At 35.2% G+C, this 15,881-nt stretch overlaps 1 pseudogene; it reads right to left on the bottom strand.

Moving 5' to 3' along the window:
- Positions 1-14,605: 14,605 nt before the first annotated feature.
- Positions 14,606-14,776, bottom strand: LOC145249237 (U2 spliceosomal RNA; annotated as a pseudogene).
- Between the last annotated feature and the right edge of the window lie 1,105 nt (positions 14,777-15,881).

The raw sequence follows: 15,881 nt of genomic DNA, 5'->3' as shown, positions 1-15,881 counted from the left end.
AGGATCATAACATTAGAGCATATGGATTAAATGATGGTTTATGTTCGACATCCCGTGCAGGTTCTCGAGTCCGAGAGTAATATTCCATATATACACCTAAATATGCTAGGAGATTGCGTCAACTGAAATGCTGAAGATGAGAACTGCACTCTAAAAACAATCCGAATAATGTAAATATTCTCTGATCTATTTACTTTAAAAGAGAACTTATCATTAAAGTGAATGCAGAGTGGAACGATAAATTCCTCGGTCTAAAGAAAATAAGACTACGGCTATATTTTAAACCTTTTACTCAAAAAATCAATTCAGGTAACTTGATTACATTATAGAGCTAAAAGCGATTCAATGTAGCTGCCTTCAGCGAATCACCGCCTCGATACGGGACCGGAACTTGGAGCATACCTTTTCAACAAGAGTCGGCGGGAGATCGGCGAACACTTGGCGAATGGCGGCGAGCAGGCTGGTTTTGGTGTTGTGAGAGGTAATGTTGGTGATATTCTCGACGTATGACCAAACGTAGCAGTACAGATGGTTTGGATCAGGTGAGGGGTGGGGCAGTGGGAAAAGGGTACAAAGTCGTAGCACTATTTCTGAAGACAATCCTGAGTCTCTTTGGACTTGTGGGCCGGGTCCCAGTTCTGCTGCCACACCCGGGGTTGGCCAGCGGCCATCGGATCATTACAGGGAATTATTATACTCACTCTTCAACACATCTAAGAACATATTGGTGTTGATTTTAAAATCGAATTTGGCATCATGTGGCCCTCACTTTAAGCCACATCAGAGTCTATAACCATTCCCGAATACTTCATTGAGATGTGCCCTCAAGCGCTGCACCAAATTTATCCGGATTTGACCTTTGAGAGTGCTTGTCATTGTTCTGTTGTCACAAATAAGTAGAGAGCATGAGTCTTACAGCAGCGCATCTCCAATCTCGCCCGTTGAATATTGTGTCACATGCAGACATAATAGAAAGTTCTTATTACTCTTCGCATTTCTACACAACTGGTCAACTAGTAGATGGTCTCCATCAAAAAAGAACACCGATTTTCATCAAATGGAAATGGAATCATATCGTCGTTTCTATGGCGACAGTGTTTTCGTTTAACACTGTAAAAGTCCGATTAATTTTCAATTACAATATAAACATGAATTGGAACAAATACATTGAGGTAGTTTTCAAGGTTGCTGCGAGGAAAGGTAGGCTCTTTCTATGGTGATCGAAGGTTACTCATACCTGCATGGAGTATCGCGGTCCCACCTGGGCTGGTGTATATTCAACTAGTTTCTAGCTCCTATATAGGGTTAAAAAATAGTCGCCAACCTGATAGGTCGCATTATCGACCAAACTCTAACCTCTGTACCCTCGCCGAAATGTGACATCACTCTGCTAGTTTTTAAAACAATTCAATGGTAAGTGCTCGAACGAACTCAAAGCACTACTACCCTTTCGACGTAAATATTCCCGACAAACCACACAATCAACAAAATTCCACCCTTTCACTGTAGAGATCCCTAGACCTCGTAAAACCTTTTACTCAAATAGATTCTTTCCTTGAATGTCAAGACTTTGGAATTTCTTTCCAGGCCCCTGCTTTACTTTGTGTGCTGATATGCAGAAGTGCAAGTTTAATGCGAACAGATATCTCGCTTTCCAACTCCCTACATAGTATCCGTGTAAATACAGTCCCTATTAGTAGCATTTTACCACTTAGTGGCACTATGCTTTGATTAGGGCTAATAACCATTAAAAAAATATTCTAAATATATTAACTTATTTAATCCTATGAAAAAAATAAAATACCGTTTATATAGTAAATTGCCAGAAAACACTTGAGATCTTTTTTATGTAAAATTCAGGTTGTCCTAGACAAACATCCAGGCAATATGTTGATTTAAGGAGCCTCCAGTTGTCTCTTTGTTTGGCTATTTTTTTTATCGATTTGATTATTTGATGTGGATCGACTATCTCTTATCCACCGGCCATATAGTAATAATAAAAAAAGATAAGAATTAAAAAAAAATTAAACGCCTTTTAGTAGTAGCAACAGAAGCAGCCTAATTGTAACAGAGAGCGGACACGCATATTGTGGCTACATGCAAATACCAAGCCTTGTGCGAAATGACGTCATGGTAAAAAGGCAATAATAATAGAGAGAGCATGTTCGAGAACACTTTCCAGGATATATATCAGAAGGAAGGAGCACAATCACGTTTTATTTGAAAAAGTACCCGGAAATAATTGTCATTTTTTTAATAAAAAAAAGTAAGGAGGCGAGTTATTACGTGTCCTACGTTCCTTTGTACTCTGCAACAACGTATTGAGACCGGATGTCTTAATTTTAACACGTGTGTCATCTGACAGTATAACACGTATGCAAACGACCGACCCAGTATGAGTAGTTACGTCACAGAGGAAGAAGAAAAGGAAAAAAAATAAAAACGTTTACGGATTATTGGCACGCAACACACAGTTTTTGTTTATACAGGTACCCTGCAATACAGCGGATTGCTATTTGGTGCTTCTTATATAAAAAATAATTCGTTTTTAACTGTCATTAATAACAAGTGGTCTGCAGAACATGGGACAGAGTGAGGATTATGTGTATACTGTGTACCTGTCGCTTGTTCTTCTCGCACTCTTGTTTCTATTGTGGATGCTATTTTAATTGAGCGAATTCAATTCGCTTTGTTTTGGCCATTGACGTAAGATGTCAAATTTTAAGACATGTTTTCATTCACCATAAAATCGACCGAACTTTGCGTCACAGGTTTTACGCTAACCAGGTCAATAATCAGGACATTATAATAGGCACTGCTCGGTTATGTTTTTACGAATTATTTGATTAAAAAATTCCCACAATATAAGAAGGATAGCAAAAAAAAAGAGAAAGAGTGAAAACCGATGGTGAACAAGGCGTGCTGACATAAGATGGACGTGTGGCCAGGTTTTGGTATGATGGACTTTTAAAACACGCTTCCAATACAGCAGAGTTTTTAAGCACATGTCGGTGCGAGAGGAACTGTAAAAAATAGCATTGTTTGACAGTAACGATAATAAATGCATTTTGTTAAAATTTTAAAAAGTCGAATTTCTTCCTTTTTTATTTCCTTGTAACTGTCTCGGACACAGCATGTGTGGTCCGAGTGTTATATTGTCGCCTATAAATTTTATAGATGCATTTTTACACACTGATGACCGTGTTTTTGTAATCAAACAAAAAATGTTAAATCAACAAAGTTTTATTTATTTTACATATGATAATCTGATAAGCGAGAGAATTCAGGTCAGTAGAAGAGGTAGCTAGTCAGCCTGCCGCTGACTTCGTTCCCTTCTCTCAATCTAGTTGGCTTTGCGTTTTTTTTTTATCTAGCCTTACATTTTTGCTCGGAATTTTCAGCAATTCTAATCGAGAATTCGAGAATTTTTCTTTGTTGTATGATTCTTCGATTGGAATATAGGATTGACGTATCGCCAGCACTCGGATTTACACCTGCTTTTGCCTCCGATATTTTCCGGCGTTGTCTGTTACCTATGCGAGACAAGTGTTGAAGAAGAATACCGAACACATTAGAACATGTCAGTGAAATAAATTATTCAAAACCATTTCAGATTTGTTTCACCTGTTGTATTGCTGTGATAAAAACATTTCGATGTTACCTGCAACAGGGTTTTTTCCCGTACGAAAGTCCTGAGCACAGACATAGCATCAAACATTTGTATGAACTCAACAGAAATATAAAGTTTATAAAAATGCAATCGTTTACGCATTTCTGATGTTTTGAGGTGCAGATTGATTATTTGTATTATTAGTATTCTGCGTTTTTATCTTGGTGTCACAAAAATAAATCTGAAGGGTCCAGAATGATAGAAAGCACTAACTAGACCTCTGCTGTGTGAGTTAGGAAGACTGGGACTTGGGAAGGTTTAATGCCACTTAGATACCAATGAATACCAATGCTTACGATCAACCAGAAATCAATGGTAAACGTATACTGCGATACCGAAAATAAATTTGCAAAGGTTGTAAAAAAATCTTAGGAGACTTGTTGTCACTTAGACTCCAGGTAGCACTATAGGCTGTTTTCAAAGAGAAATCGTATCTAATATGAAGATTCCTAGTTAATAATAATAATAATAATAATAATAATAATAATAATAATAATAATAATAATAATAAAGGCTTTAGTAATAATAAAAATAGTTTCAAAGGTTATGACAACCGAAGGTGGTAGTCGGATAAGCTACCTCTCTCTAAATAAAATGCCCTCATAGTGTGTGTCTCAAATAGCCTCTGACAACAAAGTTTAGATCCTGGTATTCTCGTATGGTTTAGCTACTAAGTCTGGCGAAACTGCTTATACTAACTGAAAGAAGGCAAAAATGATCCTCTGGAGCCTTAAAACCAGTGACATCAGGCAGGCGGGGGTGATCAACTTTGTATAGTAGCACACCTTGGCGAAGGTAACTTGAATTCAAAACCTCCGCTCCATTGCAGGATTACTCGATCAGGGGAAAGGCTAGGGGAGAAACCCCCGACAGAAAGGCGACCTAACTTTGTATTGTCATATCCGGCAGCTCCTGCGGGTCAGTTAGATCAATTCTGTTTTTTTTTCCTTGGATCCTCTGGCTTTGCAAAGAGAACAGCTACTCTCCGTAACCCTAACCCTAACCCTAACCCTGCCCAGACTATGTAACTCCACTGCTACACTATAGTCTCCCGAGACGAGCGGTTATAACAACAACAATGGCGATGATGGTAGTAGCAATAATGATGATGATGATGATGATGATGATGATGATGATGATGATGGTGATTTCGTTTATGAACCTCTCTCTGGAAAGGGATAGGATTCATTTCCAGAGGAGTTCCCTTAATCCCGGCTTCAAACCAGGAGCTTCAAAGATCAAGGGTTTTCCTAAGGATGTTGGTGGTACCTATAATGGCAGAGGTTTGAAGGTTGCCTAAAACATCGGTGATTTGTAGTTTTTTCAATTGTCTTTCCAGACGACTACTCCTAGTGTATGTACCAACTATGACTGGGATTATTTGTGTTTTAACCCCATGTATACGCCTTAACTCCAAGGGCAATGGAGCATAATTGCTCCACTTCCCATTCTCCTTCTCTCTCACATTCCTGCCCCAAGGTACTGAGAAGTCTACAATCTGCCAGGTTTTTGAAACCTTGTCAATGACGACCAAATCCGGACGATTATGTCCCAATTGATTGGTCGTTATGACACTTTTGTCCCACCATACCTCTACCTTGCAATCCTCACTTGTTCTCACTTCATTAGGAACCTCCTCAAACCATTTTCCAGCACACTTCACCCCAACCCTCTTACACACCTCCCAATATATCCGGAGTCCCATGTGATCGTGTATTTTGTGGTACTCTTTCTGGACCAGTCCACTACACCCTGCTGCAAGGTGCACAATTGACTTTGAGGTCTTACCATAAATCCGGCATTCTGCAGTAACTTCCTCTCCTAGAACCACTTTTTTGAACAATCGTGTTCCTAATACCTGTTCTTGTGCTGCACAAACAAAAGCTTCAGTACTCTTACCAAGTTACCCAGCTCTAATCCATTGCCATCATCTTTCATCAGCCACTTCTGCTATATCCTGGAAGAACCTTCCATAAATTTTCTTCCTAGCCAGTTCCTCTGCCCTTTCTCTATCCATACATATCCCATAATCAGGCTTGGTCTCACATAGCTCCACTTCATTGGCCACAACCTTAAGCATCCACTCCTCACTTCTAACCACATGCTCCTTCAACGACATCTCCTCGGTTCTAACACAATCTTTTACACTTTTCAATCTTCTCCCACCATCTTTCCTCTTTTGATACAGCCTTGCTACGCTACTTCAAATGTGAAATATACCAGGTTAGGTTTCCTCCATACAGTTTCGACTTTGCAATTAGTTTCACTCTTCTAAGATACTCCTTCCTGACTTTTTCCTTCATTTCTCTGTTCATGATGCCTACACCCTCCAGCACTCCCAAATACTTATATCCTGTATCTTCTATTTCTTTGATGATTTCTCCATTTGGCAGCACTATTCTATTCGAATGAACCTTTACTCCTCTTTTCATCACCAGCACCACACATTTACTAATCCCAAACTCCATCCCAATGTCTTCTAAGCATGTCCTCACAAGTTCGACCAGTCTTTCCATTTCCTTTTCATTTCCACCGAATATTTTCAAATCATCCATAAACAGTAGATGGTTGGGGCGTCTGATACCAGATCCAAATTATACCCCAGTGTTTCTGTCTTCAAGAGGATGCTCAGTGGAATCATTATCATTACAAAAAGAAGTGGCGATAACGAATCTCCTTGAAATACCCTACGTTTAATGCCAACCTGCCCCATCTCCTCTCTTTTTGCTGTCAGCACCGTTTTCCATTAAGCCATACTTGTCTCCAAAAGCCCTAGCACATTTTCAGCAACCTTCATCATCGATAGTGTTTCACGTATCCATGAATGAAGAACCATGTAATAAGCCTTTCTGAAATCGATCCATGCTATGCTCAGATTCCTCTTCTTCTTCTTCTTTTTCTTTTTCTTCTTCTTCTTCACATCTTGCATTATTGCTTTATCAATTAGTAGTTGCTCTTTAGTACCTCTCGAGCCTTTCCGGTACCCCTTTTGTTCGTCAGGAAAAACACCATTACTCTCTAGAGTTTCATAAATTTTCTCCTCAAATATTCCAGTCAACAGTTTCCACATCAATGGCAGACATGTAATTATTCTATAATTATTGGCATCTGTTCCTTTTGCAGGATCTTTTCTAATCAGGGTTGTTATTCCCTTCACAAGCCAATCAGGGACATCTCCCAACTCTACAACCCTTTGTAGAGCAGCAGCTATAGGTGGATAAAGGCATGGAAACTGTTTAAACCAGAAACCCATCACTCCCTCCTGACCAGGTGCCTTCCAGTTTGTCACCTTTCGTATGCCAGCCTTAACGTCATCGATGGTTATCTCAACGTTCTTCATCTGCTGCATTTCTGATAGCCTTTCTCTGACCTTTCCCAACTAGCTAGCCTTCTCATTATATCGCCCTTCGATAGACCAAATCCCACTCCAGAACTTCCTTCCATCTTTTGCATTTGGAGTGTTGTTATTTCCCGCCTGTGTACTACCATTTAATTATTTATGCAGCTGAGACTGATTGTTCCGGACAAGGTTGTTTTGCCGAACTGCAACACTTTTTCCAACAAAGTTCCTAATTTCCATACCACCAGTGTGAACCTTCTCTTCGAACATTGTTAGAACGTTCATCGTTCCCTTTTCCAGCAATCTATACCTCCTTTCAAGCTCGTCCTTGGCTTTCTGTCCTAGTTTAACTCCTTTTCTTATTTCTTCGATTCTACCAATGTCTTTCCGCCACCATTTACTACTTTCTTCAAGCTGCCTCTGCCAGTGTGGCCTTCTATTCTTCGTTTATCCCTTTTTCTTCTGTAATAAGCCAAGACGATTTGCAATAACGTATGACGCTGCATACAGAAGCCTGTTAAGTTCCGTAATCGATATGTTCTTTCTTATGATGTTGTGAATTACTCCTTGAACTATTTTTACCTCGTTTTTCATCTTCCGCCTATCACTACTCTTCATAGTTGGAATTTCTATGATATCGTCTCTAAGAAGAACCTTTCTTAACTTCTGAAGTACCTCTTTTTCAATAGAAGTCAAAGTTCGAACTTCATCACAACTTCTCCATACACCTGCTCCTTTCAATAGATCCATTGTCTCAGAGTCAATGATCTGATCTGCCTAAGATCATTCAAACTCTATAATAATAATAATAATAATAATAATAATAATAATAATAATAATAATAATAATAACACTAATAATAATCACATCCGATGGGGCTAACCAGGTTCTACAGACAAGTGAAGCGCTCTTAGCCTCGATTTGCAGATGGTATTTCGATAAAAATAGCGGGGAAGAAACCACTACACTTATCTTATAAATGAATACAAATACAAAGGGATTTAATCTGGGGAGGACAACGCCTTCAAGCAGGACTCCGAACCCTCCAAGCCAGAAATTCAAACAGGCAGCACTTTTGTCATTAGAGTGTCGAGTTTGCCCAAATCAAAGAAAATAAATTATTATACTGGGAGGGAATCGGTAAAGAGATCGGTTGGTGTGAAAAGAAAGTGGAACGAGAAGGAACACAAGTTCGCACTGGAATATAAACTGAAAGCGGAATTAGATGGTCATACAAGAGTAATCGGAAAAGTGACACTAGGTAGTGTTGTAAATGAGGGAAAATAAGCTGACGAATCAAATAAAAACAATAGTTGGAAAAAGATGGTTTCCGCCAGTTGAAGGAGAATTGATCAATATTATGAACCAGTAAGGAAGATATACAACATTCTGATTATTCTACAAAGACTAAAATAAACAAGAAAGAAATTGCATGTTAGTACATAAAAGGAAACAACCAATACGAAATCAATTATATTTGCATATATGTATATATATATTTATTTATGTCAATATATATATGTATATATAAATATATATATATTTATTTATGTCAATATATATATATATATATATATATATATATATATATATATATATATATATATACTAGCCGTACTCGGCCACGCGTTGCTGTGGCTCAGTTTGTTAAAATGGAACACATTCCTCATAAAAATTGCATTTCGTATTATTTATTTATTTTATTATTTTTGCAATTTTCTTTATCAATAAAAGTTGTTTTTTCCCCAGGAAAAGGTGAATTTTTTTCCATAAATTGTTAGGTGAAAGCTTTTTTTTCCAGGAATTTCTTTTTAAAAGAAAGTTGGCAGTGAACATTTCTTTTTGAAAACAGAATTTTTATTATAGAAAGAAAATATGATTCTTTTATATGAACAATGTAAATAGTTAGGTGAAAGTAGAGAAAAGTTAGATTTTTTTCAAGAGAATGTACAAATTATTTTGTCAATAGATGTTAAGAAAATAAACGGAAAAAATACTCCCATCATTAATTAATTCTGCAAAAAAATAAATAAAATGTTGGTTTAGTGTTTCAACATTTGAACAACTCTCGGCTGAATCAGGTGATTTCCGGTCAAACCCTAAACTAATTGGAATCCGGTGCGGGGAGGGGGGTTAAATTCTGCATGAGTACCGTTCTTTTTAATTTTGTCTTTTGTTCAATTTTTTGTGTGGGCTTTTAGCGCTAGCAAACTAACCAATTAAACCAAAATGCAAAAAAATATACGATTAAATAATTTTAATAAGTGGCCAGCTCTTAATACAAATCCTAGTAAATCAATCCCCCTTATTGGAAACACTGAAAGGAAGTACGAGACCCAATTATTGCCAGTATGTTTGGGAGAGGTTCTATAAGTGTATCAGAAAGTGGCCATTAAAAACGATGATCAGAACCTTAGTAATTCAACTTACTATTTTTAAAGCTTATAACTACTTGAAAATATAATTCGAACCCTAATTTTTTTTCCAATTAGTAAAGACCATATTTTTAAAATTAACAGGTTTAATAGCAAATTATGCAATATTTGTTTCTTTAAAGCGATTTTATTTTAAAAAAATTATAAAGAAAACCAATATATTTTGATTTGCTTATAAATATATGTATATATATATATGCCAAAAAAATCACTTACCTAAAAAATATTATTAAATGGGTAGTTCCATTCTTCATTGTTAAGAATTTATCTATATTTATATTTTAAATTCCATGTGTTTTTTTAAATAAAAGGATTTTTTAAAGCGAGGGTCGTAGAAAATCGCATTTTTGTAACATGTTTTGCGCGAAGCGTTAAATCGCTGCTGCTGCTGCTGCTAAAATGAAATTTATTAAGTATGGTTTCGTCCAAGGGCATAAATAATGTCTCTTTTTTTGTTGCGTATGTTAACCAAAATTAGTATTTTTCATCCTCCTTTGTAAAAAAAGAAACGCACATTCACTTATAAGTTTTTCCCCTAGAACAAAAAAATCCCCTTTCATCGATTTAAAAAAAATTCTTTTAATGAAATACACGAGTTTTTGATTGATATATTTTAATACTTCTTCATCAACTAATTTTAACCTGGGCGAGCGCCATTTGAAAACCAAAACAAAAACAAAACATTTATTAGTTTTTTTTGTTTGTTTATTTTTTCGCTTGTGTGTGTTTTAAATAATTTTAAATATTTTTTTGAATTGTCAAGATTCATTTTCTCCAGTAATATCGGTTTACCAAGTTTCTGGAAGTAATAAATGATAATTTTAGTTTAAGGGAGTAATAAATGTTAATTTTGGTAAATTTATTCTTTCGCTTTCCGGAAGCAATCGTTCGGCCATATAATGATGTCTCCCCAAGATTTTGATAGCAAGTACGTGAAAAAAAATGTCGTCTCCAAATTCGGCAATAAAGTGTAGAAGCACCCCAGATTTTTATGGGTCGCTATTTTTGCCATAAATTGTTAGGTGAAAGGTTTTTTTCAGGAAAACTTGCACTTAAAAAAAAAAAAGTTGGGAGTAAACGTTTCTTTTCGAAAACAGAATTTGGTACTCCTTGGGCGTTGAGTTCCATGGCGACCAGCATAAAAAACACGCATCGCCCCTTTCTGACGCAAGCGCACGTAACTTTTTTTTTTATTTACTGACGTTGTCGTAGTAATTAAACGATTATTTGTCACATTTATTTTGAAAAAAAGTTTTACTCTTTATGAATATTAAAAGAAAACTTACTAAACATTTATTAATAATGCCTCACTTTTACAGACATTTGTTTTTAAATTTCTTTTTAAATAACGACTTTTGTCGACTTTTTTTAAATAGTATTTGTGGATTGGTATGCTGACATTTGTTTTTTAATTTCTTTTTAAATGACTTTTATTTTAATAGCATTTGCGGATGGATAAAAAACGCAAAAAATGACTAAGCCATTTACAGACATTTTTTCGGTATCTTGACTTTGATAAAATTTATATGTTAAAAATATTTGTAAAAGTGAGAATTGTTAGTAAATGGTTTAGTTACTTTTTTTTCGTTTTTTTATCAATCCGCAAATGCTATTAAAAAAAAGTCGATAAAAGTCGTCATTTAAGAAATTTAAAAACAAATGTCTGTAAAAGTGAGGCATTATTAATAAATGTTTAGTAATTTTTCTTTTAATATTCATAAAGAGTAAAAATGGAATGGAAATTTAAATTTCGCTCCGTTTTAATCTTTTTTTTACTTGTGCTTCTCCCAAACAAATATAATCAAGAAAATAACATTCAACAATTGTACTTTATATATATAAAATACGAAATATTAACAAAAATATATAGTAACGAAAGAGAAATAATTTCATTTTTAAACGAAAAAAGTCAATTTGGTATATGAAAGTTCCGTTTAGTGATGTCACGTGATGACACGCGGTGTGAAATAATTGTCCCCAAATAAAAAAAAATGGCACATCCGTACAAAGAAAACCAAACATTTATTATAGAAAAATTACGTATAATGTTATAATTACAAAGTGATATATAGAAACACGCATGCGTACAATAAACATATTATACCAAAATGTGGATGCCATCCATCCAGTGGTTAATTAGACTATTAATTACGAACGAAACAAGAGTTACATTTTTATATACACATATATATATATATATATATATATATATATATATATATATATATATATATATATATATATGTATATATATATTCAAGCAAATATTATTAAATACAACGGAGATATTTTGTCTTATAATTCTTTTTTTTTAATTTTTCAATTTTTCATATTGTCTTTTTTGTTTCGAAATCAAAAATATTAATAAAGGATCCATACATGTTGCTGTTACGAGCGCTTTCGATTCGTCCATGAATCATCATCAGGTGTTAAAAATACAGGGTTGCGAAAATGAGGATTAAAAATGAAAACTAAAATATATATAGTCAGTGATGAGTTAAAATAAAAGTCGATTAACAATAAAAGTCGATTAAAAATTCGAGTGTTAAAACCAGTAAGTTCGTAGACACCATGTACGAAGTCCGTCCAACACGGACTACGCAAGACATTTCAGAACGTTACTGCTTTTTTGAAATGCAATGTCATGTATATTAGGTTGAAGAGTTCTAATGTACGACGCTTCAAGAATCTTTAATTTTTTTTACATTATTTTCCCGTTTGTATAATTTTTGTGTTGTCAACGAGGACCTTTCTAACATTGGAGGGGGACAGCTATGTTCTTTTTTTAAATGTTTGTAAATCGCGCTTGTGTCGTTAAGGTGCATAGTTATTCGCCGGGACAACGTTGTTGTTGTATGCCCAATGTATGTATTATTTTTGGAGTTACATTCTCCAATAGAGCATTTAAATTTATACACTACATTGGTTTGTTCCAACGTTTTTATCGCCGGTGAAGAGTTGTTTTTAACCACAAGGTTTTGTGTTCGAAATTTCATATAATAGATAATAAATTTAATTTTAAAATTACTGTCAACAGGCGTCAAGTATCTTCGTATAATATTTTTAATTGCATTTTCTTCGATTCTGAAATAACTATGCGAATAACTATGCACCTTAACGACACAAGCGCGATTTACAAACATTTAAAAAAAGAACATAGCTGTCCCCCCTCTAATGTTAGAAAGGTCCTCGTTGACAATACAAAAATTATACAACGGGAAAATAGTGTAAAAAAATTAAAGATTCTTGAAGCGTCGTACATTAGAACTCTTCAACCTAATATAAATGACATTGCATTTCAAAAAAGCAGTAACGTTCTGAAATGGCTTGCGTAGTCCGTGTTGGACGGACTTCGTACATGGTGTCTACGAACTTACTGGTTTTAACACTCGAATTTTTAATCGACTTTTATTCTTAATCGACTTTTATTTTAACTCATCACTGACTATATATATTTTAGTTTTCATTTTTAATCCTCATTTTCGCAACCCTGTATTTTTAACACCTGATGATGATTCATGGACGAATCGAAAGCGCTCGTAACAGCAACATGTATGGATCCTTTATTAATATTTTTGATTTCGAAACAAAAAAGACAATACGAAAAATTGAAAAATTAAAAAAAAGAATTATAAGACAAAATATCTCCGTTGTATTTAATAATATTTGCTTGAATGAAAAAATGCTGCCTAAATATACCAATTTCAAACTACATGTATATATATATATATATATATATATATATATATATACATATATATATAATAGGACAACAAGAGAATGAAATTAAGACACAAAACTATATATAGGTAGATATAGAATGGATTATTTATTGAATAATGGAATACAGACAAACTTTGGGGGATAAAAGGGACTCTTTATGCCAGGGCATTTCGAAGCCTATTGCTTCTCATCAGAAGAGATAGGAAGGTGCTAGGTAGCATGAGGGAGATGCGGCGTCTAGCGTAAGGTTCATTAGGGATGAAAAGAGGAATTATAGAATGTTGGGGGAAGCAATGGGCTTCGAAATGCCCTAGCATAAAGAGCCCCTTCTATCCCCCAAATTTTGCCTGCATTCCATTATTCAATAAATGACACATTCTATATCTACCTATATATAGTTTTTCATTTAATTCTCTTGTTGTCCTATTGTATAAGCTCCAATAATAATTTTTGAGCTTGACATTATCCGGGTAAATCTCCTTTTGTGGAATTGATCTTTCTCTTTTCTCTTTTACTTAAAGTTATATATATATATATATATATATATATATATATATATATATATATATATATATATATATATATATATATATATACATATATATAAGAGCAAATAGTAAATAAAACATGGTAAAACACTTTGAAAAAGAGTTTAAAACATATTTGATTTTAAAAGGAAACACTAAAAATAGATAGTCCTTAATCCGCGGAGTTTCGAAGAAATACTTTCCTTCTCATCAGAGGAGAGGATTTAGCAAAATGCGGGATCGGATTTTGTTTGTAAAATTATTTTATGAAACTACAAGTATGACAAAGATCTTACTTCATGACAAAAATTGAAGCAGAGGGAATAGGGTGAAGAAAAAAGTGTTTCACGTGAATGGATAGTCTGGTGAATGGTAAAGTATCCAATGTCGGCAAAATCCAAAAATGCAAATCCAAGAAAGCAAGTTAAATTTCCATTAGCATAAGTAAACTCTAAGAGAATCGCGTAATTGGAAGATGGTCCAAAATAATCCAACAGGGCGAAATCCGTGGAATAATTTACAAATAGGTACAAGGAAAAGGGGAAAGAATTCCAAAATATTATTAAAAGAAAAACAAGATATGCGTTAGAGTCGGCTGCCAAGGCAAGGCGTAATTAAGAAAAATGAGCGAAGAAAAAAATTTAATAGTGATTGAATTAAATAGAAAATAGAAAAACTCATGTTAAAATGACTCAAACAAGATGACGTTAAAAGGCGCAAAAATATAGGGCAAAAAAGATGTCCACTGAAATGTACAAGTTGCAACTTAAGACAATGACAATAGGAGTTATTAAAAGACACCAAATGAAAAAAAAAGGAAAGGGGACAAAATTTTAAGGGGAGAGCATGGCCGATATCTGCAAATTCCGGATAAAGCAAGTAAGTATGTAAGTAAATGCATGTCGTAAAATATAAGTAAATACAGGATATGAATGTGTGGGTAGATTGATATATTTGATATAGGAATATGTAAACATTAAAACGACCCCCCACTATATATCACAAATTACAAACATAAGTACAGCATGTAGTAAGAACAGATACTACATTTTGATCTCGGCCAAAAAGCCAAGAAAGGGGTATTTAGTTGTTCCCCTACCGAGCAAATTAGGCACAAGGCCGAGTTTTAATGTGAGGAGTGAAGGGGAACTGGGGACCAACTCCTCAGGGAGCCGGGGAGCTTGATAATGACAATTAGTATGAAGGGCTGCCCCTACATTGACCAAGGTCTTGTATGTGGTATTGGTATTTATTTGCTCCTCCACCGAGCAAATTAGGCACAAGGCCAATTTTTAATGTGAGGAGTGAAGGGGAAATGGGGAATAATTCCCCGTGGAGTAGGGGAGATGGATAGTGACAATTGGTATAGATTTTTCCCCTACATTGACTAAGGTCTTATATGTGGAGCTGCCAACACATATGGTCTTTGCTTGCAGTATCTGCCGGAACAGATACTACATTTTGATATTGGCTAAAAGGCCAAGAAAAGGATATTTATTTGCTCCCCCACCGAGCAAATTTGGCACACGGCTGATTTTTAATGTAAGGAATGAAGGAGAAATGGGGATCAACTCCCCGGGGAGTAGGGGAGCTGGATAGTGACAATAGGTATGAAGGCGTGCCCCTACATTGACCAAGGTCTTATATGTGGGGGAAACCCATATATGGCCTTTGCTTGCAGAATCTGCCGGAACAGGTACTACGTTTTGATCTTGGCCAAAAGACCAAGAAAATCTGTATTTATTTGCTCTCCCACCGAGCAAATTAGGCATAAGGCTGATTTTTAATGGGAGGAGTAATAGTTAGACTTGGTATGAAGAGTTGCCCTTACATTGAACAAGGTCTTATAGTTGGGATTACCCTCACATATTGTCTTTGCTTGAAGTATCTGCCGGAACAGATACTACATTTTGATCTTGGACAAAAAGCTAAGAACAGCATCTATTAACAACAGACCTTTGATCTTAACCAAAAAGACCAAGCACAAAAATGTTACGGACAGACCGACCGACCGACTGACCGACTAACCGACCGACCGACAGGTAAACGGAGTGACTTATAGAGTCGCTTGCACGCGACTAAAAATCGACCAAATAAAGAAGAAATGAAGAATTAAAAAGTAAAGAATTAAAATAAAGGATTATTAAGTTATAAGGTATTAAGAAAATATGTAAAAAAAACGATAA

This window comes from Euprymna scolopes, chromosome 27 (genome assembly GCF_053919585.1).
Source record: "Euprymna scolopes isolate OS-2025 chromosome 27, ASM5391958v1, whole genome shotgun sequence".
In the NCBI taxonomy this organism is placed as follows: Eukaryota; Metazoa; Mollusca; class Cephalopoda; order Sepiida; family Sepiolidae; genus Euprymna; species Euprymna scolopes.
Note: the sequence above shows the minus strand (reverse complement) of the source record. Positions and strands in the feature narration are given on the sequence as shown.